The sequence below is a fragment of the Trichechus manatus genome, unplaced genomic scaffold (assembly GCF_000243295.1).
Source record: "Trichechus manatus latirostris isolate Lorelei unplaced genomic scaffold, TriManLat1.0 scaffold00051, whole genome shotgun sequence".
NCBI lineage: Eukaryota > Metazoa > Chordata > Mammalia > Sirenia > Trichechidae > Trichechus > Trichechus manatus.
Genome location: NW_004443987.1, coordinates 8,603,931 through 8,620,421, shown reverse-complemented (window position 1 = coordinate 8,620,421; position 16,491 = coordinate 8,603,931).

Sequence of the window (16,491 nt, the reverse complement as noted above, 5' to 3'; positions counted from 1 at the left end):
AAATAACAAAGACCAGAGCAGAAATAAATGAAACAGAAAACAGAAAAACAATAAAAGGAATCAACAAGACTAGAAGTTGGTTCTTTGAGAGGATCAATGAAATTGACAAACCACTAGCCAAATTAACAAAGGAAAAGAATGAGCAGACTCAAATAACCAAAATAAGAAATGAAATGGGTGGCAATACAGCAGGTCCAACTTAGATAAATAACATAACAGATTTTGAAAAATTGTACTCCAACAAATTGAAAAACCTAGAAGAAATGGGCACATTTCTAGAAACACATTACCTACCTAAACTAACACAAAAAGAGCTAGAAAATCTAAATAAACTCATAACTAAACAAGAGATTGAAAATATAATTAAAACACTCCCAACAAAAGAAAAGCCCATCCCCAATGACTTCACTGGGGAATTCAAGCAAATATTCAGAGAAGAGTTGACACCAATTCTATTGAAACTCTTCTCAACATAGAAAAGGAAATAATACTCCCTAATTCATTCTGTGAAGCCAGCATAACCCTGATACCAAAGCCCGGTAAAGACATCACAAAAAAAAAAAAAAAAGAAAGAAAACTACAGATAAATATTCCTCATGAATATAGACACAAAAATTCTCAACAAAATTCTAGCCAACAGAGTTCAAGATCATATTAAAAAAATATACATCATGATCAGATGAGATTCATACAAGAAATGCAAGAGTGGTTCAACATTAGAAAATAGTTCAATGTAATTTGCCACATGTCTTAGGCTGAGTTCTCTAGGGAAGCAAAACCAGTAAAGCATATAAATATATATATATGTAGAGAGAGATTTATATCAAGGAAATGGCTCACACAGTTGTAGAGGCTGTAATGTCCCAAGTCTGTGGGTCAGGGAAGGGGCCTGTCCTGATTCACATAGCTGCAGGGGCTGGTGAACCCAAGATTGGCAGGCAAGAGCAGGGCTCTTGCTCACAGGCTGTGAAGATCGACGAATCCCAAGATTGGCAGGCAAGACTGCAGGTAAGCCACTAGCTCAAGTCCCATGCACCGGAGGTCAGACAATCAGGAGCCAGCTGCAGGATCTAGAGCAAGCAAAAGCCCCAAGCCCTGCCAGAACATCCATCCACACTCAATGCAGGCCACACACCCAAGGCAACTAGCCTTCAACCTATTGGCTACTCACAGCAGATCCCATCGTGGGGGCGATCACGTATCGAATCTCAACAGGGAAGTGACTACAACATCATACGACTGCCAAAACACTGAGAATCATGGCCTAGCCAAGTTGACACACAATCTTAACTATCACACCACATAAGTAAAACAAAGGAAAAGAATCACATGATGATCTCAATTGATGCTGGAAAAGCATTTGATAAAATCCAACATCTTTTCCTGGTAAAAAACTCTCAGCAAAATAGAAATAGAATGGAAATTCCTCAACATAATCAAGGGCACATTTGCTAAAACAACAGCCAATATTATACTCAATGGAGAAAGCCTCAGAACCTTCCCCTTGAGAACAGGAATGAGGCAAGTATATCCATTATCACCAGTCTTATTCACTATTGTACTGAAAGTCCTATACAGTGCAATATGGCAAGAAAGGGGAAAAATGGTATTCAAATTGGAGAGGAAGAAGTAAAACTATCCCTATTCTATACATAGAAAACCCCAGTGATTCCACAAAAAAGCTACTGGATCTAATAGAAGAATTCAGCAAAGTGGCAGGTAGGAGATCAACACCCAAAAAGCAGTTGGGCTCCTTTACACTAACAAAGAGAAGTCTGAAAAGGAAATCAAGAAAACAATACCATTTACCATAGCCCCCCAAAGGATAAAATACCTAGGAATAAACCTAACCAGGGATGTAAAAGATCTATGACAAGAAATACTATAAAACACTACTGTAAGAAACTAAAAGACTTACATAAATGGAAGAACATTCCATGGTCATGTATTAGAAGACTTAACATTGTGAAAATGTCAATACTACTCAAAGTGATCTCTAGATATAATTAAATCCAAATCCAAATCCCAGAACATTCTTTACTGAAATAGAAAAACTAATCACCAATTTTATGTGGAAAGGAAAGAGGCCCCGAATAGCCAAAGCAACATAGAAGAACAAAGTAGGAAGCCTCACATTTCCCGAACTCAAATCATACTCTATAGTCACAGTAATCACAACATCCTGGTACTGGTACACTGATAGACACATAGACCAATTGAGAACTCAGAAATAAATCCATCCATCTATGAGCAGCTGATTTTTGACAACGGGTCAAAGTCCATTCACTAGAAAGAAACAGAAAACACCAAATGCTGGTGAGGTTGTGGAGAGATTGGAACCCCTATACACTGCTAGTGGGATAGTAAAATGGTACAACCACTATGGAAAATGGTATGGCACTTCCTCAAAAAGCTAGAATTAGAAATACTTTATGATCCAGCAATTCTGCTCCTAGGTATACACCCTAGAGATCTAATAGCAGTGACACAAATAGACATATGCACACCTATGTTCATTACAGCATTATTCACTATAACAAAAAGATGGAAACAACCTAAGTGCCCATCAACGGATGAATGGATAAACAAATTGTGTTACATACATACAATGAAATACTATGCAGCTAAAAATAATGATGAAATTTTAAAACTTATTATAACATGGATGAATCCAGAGGACATTATGCTGAGTGAATAAGTCAATCACAAAAGAACAAATATTGCTTGGGCTCACTTTTATAAAAAAAACAATAATAGATATACACATAGATAGGAACGTTTTTTGATGGCTACCAGGGATGGGAGGGGGAGGTAGAGGAAATCACTTTCTAAATAGTAAGACACTTGTTATTTTTAGTGATGGGAAAGACAATACCGAATATGGGTGAAGTCTGCACAACTTGACCAAGGTAAATGATGACAATAAGAAGTACACGAGTATAATGGACAATTTTGGTAAATGCTATAACATCCAATTTTGCAATAACAGTAATAACAACCAAAATATGTGGGTGGCTACCTAGGTAGATATATATGCATGTATGTGTATAAGGAGGCACATGTGAGTATATAGCTGTGCATGTATAGGTGTACCTGTAGACATATGTATATACATGTTAGTGTCTGCTGCACATATATTCATATATATAACAAAGTACATAGGGGCAAATTGCAGATACTATCTAGACATAGCTAAACAACACACAGGTTTGGTTTACTGGGTTTGAAGCCTTAAGACCTTAGTCGTGCACCTTGGGGGACAGCTTGGTCAATTACAGAACATAGTTCATGAAGATATTGTTCTACACCCTAGTTTGGTGAGTAGCATCTGGTGTCATCTAAGATACCACTATTGGTCTGTACTCATCTGGAGAAAAAAAGAAAGAAGGAAACCTAAGACTCAAAGAAGAAACTAGTCTACAGAACAAATAGCTCACACAAACCATGGCCTCATCTATCCTGTGACCAGAAGAACTAGATGGTGCCCAGCTACCACAACCCTTCTGACCAGGGACACAATAGATGGTCCCAGATAGAATGGGAGAAAAATGTAGAACAAACCTCAAATTCCTAAAAGAGACCAGACTTACTGGACCGGTAGAGACTAGAGGATCACCTGAGACTATGGCCCTGAGATACCCTTTAAGCTTGGGACTGAACCCACTCCCAGAGGTCACCTTTCAGCCAAATAACAGATTGGCTCATAAATTAAACAATATCACCTGTGAGCACTGTGCTCCTTTAAATAATCATCTACATGAGATCAAAGGTCAATATTTACCCTAAAGCAAAGACAAGAAGGTAACGGGGCAGGGAAGCTAGATTAATGGAAACAGAACAACCAGAATGGGAGTAATGAGAATGCTGACACATTGTGAAAATACAATCAATGTCACTGAACAACATTTATAGAAATTGTTAAATTGGTACCTAATTTGCTATGTAGACTTTCATCAAAAATGCAGTCTAAAAAAAAGTGGATAAATTTTTCAACACGATGTCTATCACATGATAAATATTCAATAAATGTTAGCTATTAAAAAAAATCCTTTTTGTCACCATGAGAAAATTCATTCCTATTTGTCCATGGGAAAATTCATTCCTATTTTAGCCAGTAACCTTACTGCACAAGAGACAATGCATACTAAAGAAAGGCAGAACCACAGGAGATTGATTACTTTTTTCAGTCCTAGAACCTATGGTCATCTATTCCCTTGTCAAAGACCCTCAGGTTTGAATTTAACCAAAGTCTTTAGGTAAAACTTCAAAAAATAAGTCTGTAATTTACTTAGAACTATCAAGCAATCAACCATAAATATCCATATGTATATTTTTAAATGACTTAATGTTGTTCAAAATAATTTTGGCCTCCTTTAGGTAGCAAAAGAATCCAAGATGGGATCATTATTACATTTGCAGGCATAATTTTGTAATATCATGGACTGTATTTTTCTTGTTCACTGAAGTATCTAAGCCACTACTGCAGTTCTTGACACATAGTAAGCATTCATTAATGTTTGTCAACTACATAAATGAATTAGTGAATGAATGATACAATCATTAATTTTTCAGATAGTGTCTATCCAGAAATGAAAGTTTTAAATAATTTAACAGTAAGTACAAAGCAGTAGTTTGTCATCAGGGTAATAGAAAAACTATCTTCTTAAGGGAGTAAATAACATTTTATTGTAGTAAAAACAAAGACACTATCTACTGTTATTTTGCCACTTTCCTCAAATCAGTATTATAAAATCAATAGAATCAATTGTAAAGAGGTGTCTGATCCCACAGCTATGATGAGAATAGTACAAACAGGGAAAGATGGCCTAACTTACACCATTTGGGAAGAACGAAGATAGTAAAATCTTAGCTTGCTGGCTGCATAATTAGTCTGAGAAAGAAAGGGACAGCAGTAGAGGGATGGGCTCCCATGCACCTGGAGTGAGTAAACCAAATCATTAAAAATGTAGTCTATTATAACAGGGAATATATTAGTGTATATATATAAACATTAAAAGGGTACCTAGAAAGTTTACATCTTGGAAATGATCACAAGACAGTAAGTATGTGTGTAAAGATATTCATTGCAAGGGTTATATATGACTGTTAAAATTGTGTTTTTTTTTTTTATATTATCTACTTATAAAAATTAGATGTATTTTGTAATCCAGGTCCACGAAAAGACTTGAAACTACCTCTTGGAAGGAAACACATTTTCCCTACTCCTGATGCTTTCTTCTACATAGAGGAAAGCCAATGCATCATCCCTGGCTTTTCTTTACTCTTTTACTCATTCTGCCTCTGGGAACAAACAGGGACTTAGCTGATTGATGTCTTTGGAAAGAGAAACCTGGCCTACATAGCCTAGTCCCTTCCTCTTCCCTTTCTTTTGGAAGAGTTTTGCACACAGAGTTTTTTCCACTGTCCGGCACTTGGGAAGTCTTAGGGGGGCAGGTTCCCTATGTGGTTAAGCTTTATCTCAGCCAAGCACTGCCTTCAAAAAGGTAGCAAAGTCTGGGTAAAATATTAGAAAGTGTCTAATAAAAGTGACATTTTGACCACCATATTTCTTATTCACTTTTTCTATTTCTTAACTCCCAGGCTGGGGAGAAGGTTGTTATTTATTGTGCCTTCCTCAACATATTCTAAATTGTAGGTAGTCTGACTCTTCAGTAGAAAATTGCGCAAATCAGCAAGAGTAGAACCAAACTAGGGTCTAATGAAGCTATTGATTTGTCCATATAAGAACATGACCTCATCTCAATCTCAGCAGAAATAAAGAGGCAGATGGCTACTAAATTTACAGCAGTTGATAATTTCAAACATGTTAATTTTGCACCCCAAGATAATTCAAATTGTCTTCATATATTTTGCATCTCAATAACAATAACAATAGTAACAATACAACACTGTCAACATCAATAACAACAGCATCAGCAAAATATTAATAAATAACACCATTTACTGAATGCTTCCTCTACTCTAGCAAAGTTCTTTTTTTTATGTTTTGTCATTGAGAATATTCACAGCAAAATATACACCAATTCAACAGTTTCTATATGTACCATTCAGTGACATTGATTACATTCTCCAAGTTGTGCAACCATTCTCACTCTTCTTCTGTTGTTCCTCCCCCATTAACATAATCTCACTACCCCCTAAGGTTCCTATCTAATCTTTTGAGTTCCTTTTGTCAATTCAAATCCACATAGATAATTCTTAAAAGAGCACAATTCTCAAGGCAGACATTCTGTACTACTTAAGCTAAACTACTATTTAGTTTTAAGAAGACTTCAGAGGATATTTTTGGTTTAAGGTTTAAAGATTATTTTAGGGCAATCGTTTCGGGGGTTCTTCTACCCTCCATGGCTCTAGAAAGTCTGGAGACCATGAGAATTTGAAATTCTGTTTTACATCTTTCCTCTTTTGATCAGGATTCGTCTATAGAATCTTTGATCAAAATGTTCAGTAGTGGTAGCCAGGCACCATCAAGTTCTGGTCTCATGGCAAAGGAGGTATTTGTTCATGGAGGAAATAAGCCACATATTCCATATCCTCCTTCTATTCCTAGTTCTCCTTCTTCCTCTGTTGCTCCAGGTGAATAGAGACCAATTGTTGTGCCTTGAATGGCCACTTACAAGCTTTTAAGACCTGAGGCACTACCCAAGGAACAAGGAGATAAAAGCGCTAAATACGTTAATTAGGCCAATTAGCTGGGATATCCAATGAAACCATGATCCTAAACCTCCAAACCAAGGAATCAAATTCCCTGACGTGTTTGGCTGTACATAAGCAGCCTCAGCAGCTACTTTTTTTTGTTGTTGTTATAAATATTTCTTTCACACAACTTTTGCCACTTCAACTTTTACAGGTGTACAACATATTGACAGCACGTACAATAATTGGCTGTGCAGTTCTTTACCTCTATTGTTTTATCTTCACAACCAATATTTTAGATATGTATTTTCAATTGCATTTTAGAGATAAGAAAAATTAGGACCTGGAATATTAAGTAGCTTGGTAAAGATCACATAGCTATTAAGTGGCAGAACCATGGTTTAAACCCAATTTGTTGTGACTCCAACTTGTTCTCTTAAGCATTATGATTAGGGAAAACATATGTTTCTGTTTGCCTGGGACAGTCCTAGTTTAAATCTTTTGCTTCAGCATCCCTTCCTGATAGCATCCTCTTTCACTCTTCCTAGTATGTCACTCTGGGTGGTAAGTAAATTGGTCACTCTAATTATGCCATACTGCCTCCCTGCTATATTTTGCTATCTTTGGACAGCATGCCAACTTTTTCTAACTCTTTTCCCCTATTAAACTTTAACCAATCTTACATCCTATGCCCTCCCTATATCTTCCAAATAAGATCTGACTTATGAAAAAATGAATTCATACACTGCCCATTGGCATCTAGACTTTTTCAGAGACTTTCTGGAGATACTGAAGCCAACCAAGTTATTCTAATGGTAGGATGTTCAGGGATCATGACAGTAGTAATTTTTTTAGGCACTTCTCAGATCATACCACCTACTCTTTCTGTGTAAAAAAGGTCCTTACCACATGTACATCACACTTAAATTTTATATTGTCTTGAATTAATTTGTCACTGTAGTTATAATTTAATCATATTTTACATTATATTGGCATTTGCATGTTTAGAGGTTATTCATACTTAGAAATATGATTTTCCCTAAAAATAATAGAAAATTAGGAAAAATGAAATAACTTATATAACTTTTTTATTTGCCTTGAGACAAGCATCTGTAAGGTAATAGCTTTCCTCATAGGCAGGTTCTAATTTTTCCCATATAAAAAGTTTTCTCTAAGTGGTGGTTTTAAAACAGGGCCACAGAATTCTGTGGTACCTCCAAAGAATGGTGGTTTCTATGTTTACTCTCCTTCAATCTGGATTCTGGTATTACTTGACCAACAGAATATGGCAAAAGTAACACTCAGCTATTTTCTGTGCTGGGGACTTAAGAAACTGGCATCTTCCACTTTCTGTTTTTTGAGAGTGTTTTTCTTTGAATCTAGAGATCATACAGTGAAGAAGCCCAAGCTGTCCTGTGGGGCACCCATATAGAAAGGAAGAGCCACCATTAGCTTACCAGCCATATGTGTGATCTATCTTCGAAAAAGATCCAGCTTCTGTGGAGTTGCCCCAGCTGATGCTACATGGAATATAGATGAGTTGTCCCCACTGACCCCTGACCAAATTGCAGATTCATACAAAAAATAATTGATTGCTGTTGTTTTAAGCCATTAAGCTTTCAGGTATTTTGCTATACCGCAATGATAACTAGAACAAAGTCATTTTAAGAAAAAAAATTACTTCAAGGATTTATGAAACAGTTAAATTTGAAATGTAAAAAAAATCAATACAAATAGAAAAAATGAAACAAAATATAGTCTCCTTTAGAGACAAGCTATATAACTGAAATATCTTCCTTGCCCAACATGCACTTTTTTGCAATATGTTTTAGTTTCTGAAGTAGACATATAAACAGTCTTCTCTTCATTTGGAGACACAAGGACAAGAGTAAATTTTGTTGTGAAGTAAATCATTTCAATCACTCCTTCTTGTAATAGTCTCTTCAACTGACTTTCATTGAACTTTTAATATTCAGGAAATGAAGTCGTTTTATTTTAGTCAGTAATGAATTTTATTATGGGGTCAATATCATTAAAAAATGTATTAAAATGAGAAATTCAATCTTCATGGTCTTCCAAGTGCAAAAAAAAAACTGTATGGTTGATATATCACCCTCAGTATTCTTCAACTAGGGATTCATCTATAATTTCTTTCAACAGATGAGACAGGAATCATTCTTTGTGGCTAAACATTCAGATGAAGAAAGCCATTAAATATCCAGTCAAGGATTTCAAAGATTTTTATACAAACTGAAATATGGAATACTTGTGATAAAGGCACAGATTCTTCAAAGGAAATGAATGCCAACTTTTTGCACTGCAGTCTATTACTCTATTAAGAAAAAAAGTGCGAAATGTTTAAGGACTTCTAAGTTAATTAGATTTTTTTTATAATATTCAAAAGAATATTATATCTTTTTATCCAAGTTCTTTTTTTCCTAACAGTTGAGCTAAGATAATACCAAGTAAAAATGAAATGAACTGACTGGTGTTTCTATATGAGGATTTACAAAAGGCTATGCATTTAGGTGAAAAGAAGCATATTCTTTAGATATAAACTGATTGTTATACATATCTACCTGGATGTGTGTCTGTAGAATTATGTTTTTTTTTTTCAATTCTTAGTCACTATGAGTTAGAATTGACTAGATGGCAGTGGGTTTTTTTTTAAGTACTATGGTTAGACCTATAAGCAAAGAAATTACCATTTCAGGCCATACTTGCTGTAGCTCTTAACCAAAATTTATAACATGCATTATCTTTTTTGACTCATTCGTCCTGCAGTTCCTTTCCTTTATGACCAAACCCAAACTCACATAGAGATACATTCACTTACACAAACTTCAGGTACCTTAAGCCTAGAATATTTTAATCCTTCTCAGTTTCATGGGTCTTATTTACCCACCTTATTCCTAAAATTACATATACATTCAAAATATTTTCCTTTTGTAAAGATTATTTCAATAACAAACAACTGTTTACAGGATTTAAAAAAATTATGGTCAAAAGCTTCTGGAGCTAATAGAGGAATTTAGCAAAGCTGCAAGGGACAAGGTCAACACATAAAAATCAGTTGGGTTTCTAGACATCAGCAATGAGAAATCTGAAATGGAAATTAGGGAAATGATTCCATTTACAATAATATCTAAGAGAATAAAATACTTAGGAATAAATTTAACCAAGTATATGGAAGACTTATACAATGAAAATTACCAAACACTGATGAAAGAGATTAAAGAAGACTTCAAAAAATGGAAAGATGTTCCTTGTTCATGGATTGGAAGACTTAACATTGCTGAGATCTCAATACTACCCAACGTGATCTATAGCTTCAATGCAATCCCAATCAAAATTCCAATTGCCTTCTTTACAGAAATGGAAAAAAAATCAATCATCAACTTTATATGGAATGGCAAAAGACCCCGGATAGCTAAAGCAATCTTGAAAGGGAACACAGTAGGAGGACTCATGCTTCCTGATTTTAAAACATATTATACAGTAAACAGCCTGGCACTGGTATAACAATAGACACATAGACTAATGGAAAAGAATTGAGAGTCCAGAAATAAACCCACACATCTATGGTCAATTGATTTTTGATACGTGTACTAAGTCCATTCGATAGGGAAAGAAGAGTCTCTTCAATAACTGGTGCTGGAAAAATTGGATTTCCACATGCAGAAAAATGAAACATGGCTCACACCATACACAAAAACAAATTAAAAATGGATTAAATACCTAAATATGCAAACTAAAACCATAAAATTATGAGAAGAAAATTCATGGGCAATGCTGTTGTGCCTAGCTTTTAACAATGGATTATCTAATATAATAACAAAAGCACAAATGGAAAAAGGTAAAATAAATAAATGGGACCTTATAAAAATTAAAAACTTTTGTTCATCAAAATACAAAAAAAGTGGAAAGACAAGCTACCAACTGGGAGAATATCTACAGAAACCATATATCCAATAAGAATCTAATAACAAAAATACATATGAAGCTTTGACAACTTAACAAAAAAAAAAAAAAGACAACCCAGTCATAAAATGGGCAAAGGACTTGAATAGACATTTCACCACAGAGAACTTTCAAATGGCTTCCAAACACATGCAAAGATGCTCAGCGTCATTAGCTATCCCAAAAATCAAACCCATTGCCGTCGAGTTGATTCTGACTCATAGCGACCCCATAGGGTTTCCAAGGCTGTAAATCTCTACAGAAGCAGACTGCCACATCTTTCTCCCATGAAGCCACTGGTGTTTTCAAACCACTGACCTTTTGGTTAGCAGTCGATTGCCTTAACCATGCACCACCAAGGCTCCTTCATTAGCCATCAGAGAGCTGCAAATCAAAACCACACAATAAGATACCATTTCACACTCACTAGAATGGCTAATATAAAACAAACAAACAAACAGAAAATAACAAATGTTGGCAAGGATGTGGAGAAACTGGAAACTTTATCCATTGGAAAGCAATGTGATGGTTCCTCAAAAAACTAAAAATAGAACTACCATATGACCTAGCAATTCCACCCTTAGGTATATACCACAGAGACTTGAAAGCAGATATTCACATACTTGTACACCAGTGTTCATTGTAGCACTATTCACAATAGCCAAAATGTGGAAACAAAGTAACCATCAGTAGATGAATAGATAAGCAAAATATGGTATATACATAAAATGGAATACTCAAGAGAAATGAAGTTCTATACTGTCTACCAAGTAATGATTTACATTTTCTCTTATTCTCTGTTCCACTCAAGAAAAACTAGCCCCCCCCAAAATTTAATGTATAAATATTTCAAAATAATGTAATAACTAATTACTTCATTTTTAATTATTACATTATTTAAAATATTTATCCATTAATTTTTTTTACTTGGATTTCTTGAGTGGAACAGAAAATAGCAGAAAATATAAATAATTACTTGGTAGACAGTATAAGACTTTTATTTTGATCTTTATATAAGTGTTTAATATGTGCCAGGCACTATGCAAATTTTTCAATCATCTCATTTAAAATAATGTACTTTCACCTAAAGCACAATTTAAAAAAAAGTACCTTGAATTTTTTCATTATGGTTATTACTTGTGTCTGCATCCCCAGAAACATTCTTACTTGATACTGTAAAAATAAATAAAATAAAATAATGAACTATTTACTACCAGTTACTACCACCACTTTTATGTCAGTTTGTTGTACTATTGTGGTTTGCATGTTGCTGTGATACTGGAAGCTATGGCAACAGTGTTTCAAATGCCAGTAGGGTCACCCATGGTGGACAGGTTTCAGCAGAGCTTCCAGACAAAGACAGACGGGGAAGAAGGACCTGGCGATCTACTTCCAAAAAATTGGTCAGTGAAAACTTTACGGATAGCAGCAGAATGTTGTCTGATATAGCGCTGGAAGATGAACCCCTAAGGTTGGAAGGCACTCAAAATACAACTGGGGAAGTGGTGACATCACTACTGGGGTGTGGGGATGTGGACTGCACCCACTGACACTGTCAGAGGGGGTGACATCAACACAGTCCATGGTTAAGCTGCAGCACAGTGTGTGGCCCTCTGAGGGGATGGGGTAGGGCTGGACTACTCCATCCACGAGGGGGGTTCACCGGACAGCCCTCCCCACCCCAGGGGAGGGTAACACCATGAGTTATCACACTGGGTGACACCAACCCTAGTGACTGCACTGTGGTGAAGAGCTACCTCTTCAAAATAGTGTCGACCTTGATGATATTAATAGAGTAAAGCTTTCAGGACCTTCATTTTCTGATATGGCATCACTCAAAATGAGAAGAAACATCTACAAACATCCATTAGTAATTGGAATGTTGAATGCATGAAGTATGAATTAAGGAAAATTGGAAGTTTTCAGAAATGAAATGGAATGCTTGAAGATCGATATCCTTGGCATTAGTGAGCTGAAGTGAAGTGATATTGGACACTTTGAATCAGAAAATCAGACAGTCTACTATGCAGGGAATGAAAAAATGAAGAGGAATGGTATCACATTCATCATAAAAAAGAACATCTCAAGATCTGTCCTGACGTACAACACTGTCACTGATAGGATAGTATCTATACGCCTACAAGGAAGACCAGTTATTATGACTATTATTCCAATTTACTCATCAACCACTAATGCCAATGATGAAGAAATTGAAGATTTATACCAACTTCTGCAGTCCAAAACTGATCAAACATACAATCAAGATAACGTTGATAATTACTGGTAATGCAGATGTGAAAGTTGGAAATAAAAATGAAGGAACAAAAGTTGGAAAATATAGCCTTGGTGGTAGAAAAGACACCAGAGATTGCATGATAGAATTTGGCAAGACCAATGACTTTCTCACTGGAAATATCTTTTTTAAAAACTGTAAACGACGACTATACTCGTGAACCTCACTGGACAGAATACACGGGAATAAAATCAACTACATCTGTTGAAAGATATGATGGAAAAGATTAATAACATCAGTCAGAACAAGACCAGGGGCCAACTGTGGAACAGACCATTAATTGCTCATATACAAGTTCAAATTGAAGCTGAAGAAAATTAAAACAAGTCCATGAGAGCCAAAGTACAACCTTGAGTATATCCCATTAGAGACCATCTCAAGAATAGATTTGATGTGTTGAACACTAATGACCGAACACTAGGTGAGTTGTGGAATGACATCAAGGACATCATACATGAAGAAAGCAAAAGAACATTAAAATGAAAGAAAGAAAAGACCAAAATGGATGTTAGAAGAGATTCTTAAACTGGCTATTGAATACAGAGTACCTAAAGTGAGTGGAAGAAATGATGAAGTAAAAGCCGAACAGATTTCAAAGGACGGCTCGAGAAGACAAAGTAAACTATTATAACAACATGTGCAAAACCTGGAGTTAGAAAACCAAAAGGAAATAATATGCCCGGCATTTCTTAAACTGAATGAACTGAAAAAAAAATTCAAGCCTCAAGTTGGGATATTGAAGGATTCTATGGGAAACATATTGAACCACCCAGGAAGTATCAAATCAAAAGAAGATGAAAGAAATACAGAGTCACTGTATCAAAAAGAACTGGTAAATTTTCAACCTTTTCAGGAGGTAGCATATGATCAGTAGCCAATGGTATTGAAGGAGGAAGTCCAAACTGCACTGAAGGCATAGGCAAAAGGCAAGCTCCAGGAATTAATGGAATACCAGTTAAGATGTTTCAACAAATGGATGCAATGCTGGAAACACTCACTCTTCCATGCCAAGAAATTTGGAAGACAGCTGCCTGGCCACACGACTGGAAAAGATCAACATTTTTTCCCAGTCCAAACAAAAGTGACCCAAAGGAATGTGGAAATTATCAAACAATATCATTAATATCACAGGCAAGTAAAATTTTGCTGAAGATCATTCAAAAGTGGTTGCATTAGTACATTGACAGGGAACTTCCAGAAATTCAGGTCAAATTCAGAAGAGGATGTGGAACCAGGGATATCATTGATGATGTCAGATGAATCTTGGCTGAAAGGAAAGAATACCAGAAAGATGCTTACCTGTGTTTTATTGACTATGCAAAGGCATTAGACTGAGAGAATTATAACAAATTATGGATAATATTGCAAAGATGGGAATTCCAGAACACTTAATTGTGCTTATGTGGAACCTGTACATAATCCAAGAGGTAGTTTTTAGAACAGAACAAGGGGATATTGCGTGGTTAAAAATCAGAAAAGGTGGGCCTCAGGGTTGTATCGTTTCACCTTATTTATTCAATCTGTATGCTGAGAAAATACTCTAAGAAGGTGGACTATATGAAGAAGAACATGGTATCAGGAATGGACGAAGACTTACTAACAATCTGTGATATGCAGATGACACAACTTTCCTTGCTGAAAGAGGTCTTGAAGCACTTAATGATGGCAATAGAACACTACAGCCTTTAGTATGGATTATACCTCAATCTAAAGAAAACAAAAATCTTCACAATTGGGCCAATAAACAACATCATGATAAAGGGAGAAAATATTGAAGTTGCCAAGGATTTCACTTATTTATATCCACAATCAACAGCCATGGAAGCAACAGTAAAGAAATCAAATGACATACCACATTGAACAAATCTGCTGCAAAAGATCACTTTAAAGTGTGAAAAATCAAGATGTCACTTTGAGGACAAAGGTGTGCCTGACCCAAGCCATGGTATTTTCAATCACCTCATATGCATTTGAAAGCCAGACATGAGTAAGGAAGACTTAAGAAGAATTGAAGCACTTGAATTATGGTGTTGACAAAGAATAATTAATATACATACAATGGACAGCCAGAAAAATGAACACATCTTTCTTGGAAGAAGTACAGCCAGAATGCTCCTTAGAAGTGAGGATAGCAAGACTTCGTCTTCAGTACTTTGGACATGTTATCAAGAGTGACCAGTATCTGGAGAAGGACATCCTGCTTGGCAAAGCAGAGGGTCAGTGAAAAAGGGGAAGGCCCTAAACCAGATGGATTGACACATTTGCTCCAACAATGAGCTCAAATATAGCAATGATTTTGAGGATGTAGCAGGACTGGGCAGTGTTTCCTTCTGTTGTATGTAGGGTCGCTATGAGTCAGAACTGACTCAACTGAACCCAACAATCCCAGTTACTAAACCCTTAAAATGCATCAGTTTTAGATCCCTAGTATATGAATATAATTCCAATATAAAATTATATTTTATCTATAAGCCAGCACCACAATACCTCAATTTTTAAAGAGGTTAAATTTGCCTCATTAGATAACCTCTAGTAGTTGTCATTGTTGTTAGGTGCTGTCCAGTTGGTTCCTACTCATAGCTACCCCATCCCACGTACAACAGAATGAAACACTGCCTGGTCCTGCACCATTCTGAAAATCGTTGGTATGCTTGAGCCCATAATTCAAAGGCATCAATTCTTCTTCAGTCTTCCTTATTCATTGTCCAGTTTTCACATGCATATGAAGCTATTGAAAACTCCATGGCTTGGGTCAAGCACACCTTAGTCTTCAAGGTGACATCTTTGCTTTTCAACACTTTAAAGAGGTCTTTTGCAGCAGATTTGCCCAATTCAACACGTCTTTTGATTTCTTGACTGCTACTTCCATGGGTGTTGATTGTAGAGTCAACTAAAATGAAATCCTTGACAACTTCAATCTTTTCTCTATTTATCCTGATGTTGCTTATCGGTCCAGTTGTGAGGATTTTTGTTTTCTTTATGCTGAGGTATAATCCATGCTGAAGGCTGTGGTCTTTGATCTTCATCAGTAAGTGCTTCAAGTCCTCTTCACTTTCAGCAAGCAAGGTTGTGTCATCAGCATAATGCAGGTTGTTAATTAGTCTTCCTCCAATTCTGATACCCTGTTCTTCTTCACAGAGTCCAGCTTCTCAGATTATTTGCTCAGCATACAGATTGAATAGGTATGAAGAAAGGATACAAACCTGACCCATACCTTCCTGATTATAAACCTTGCAGTATACCCTCGTTGTGTACGAACGACTGCCTCTTGATCTATGTACAGGTTCCTCAGGAGCACAATTAAGTGTTCTGGAATTCCCATTCTTCCCAATGTTATCTATAATTTGTTATGATCCACACAGTCGAATGTCTTTGCATAGTCAATAAAACACAGGTAAATATCTTTCTGGTATTCTCTGCTTTCAGCCAGGAACCATCTGACATCAGCAATGATAACCCTGCTTCCATGTCCTCTTCTGAATCTGGCTTGAATTTTTGGCAGTTCCCTATTGATGTACTGCTGCAACCACATTAGAAATATCTTCATCAAAATTTTACTTGTGGAGTTCCAGCAAAATGGC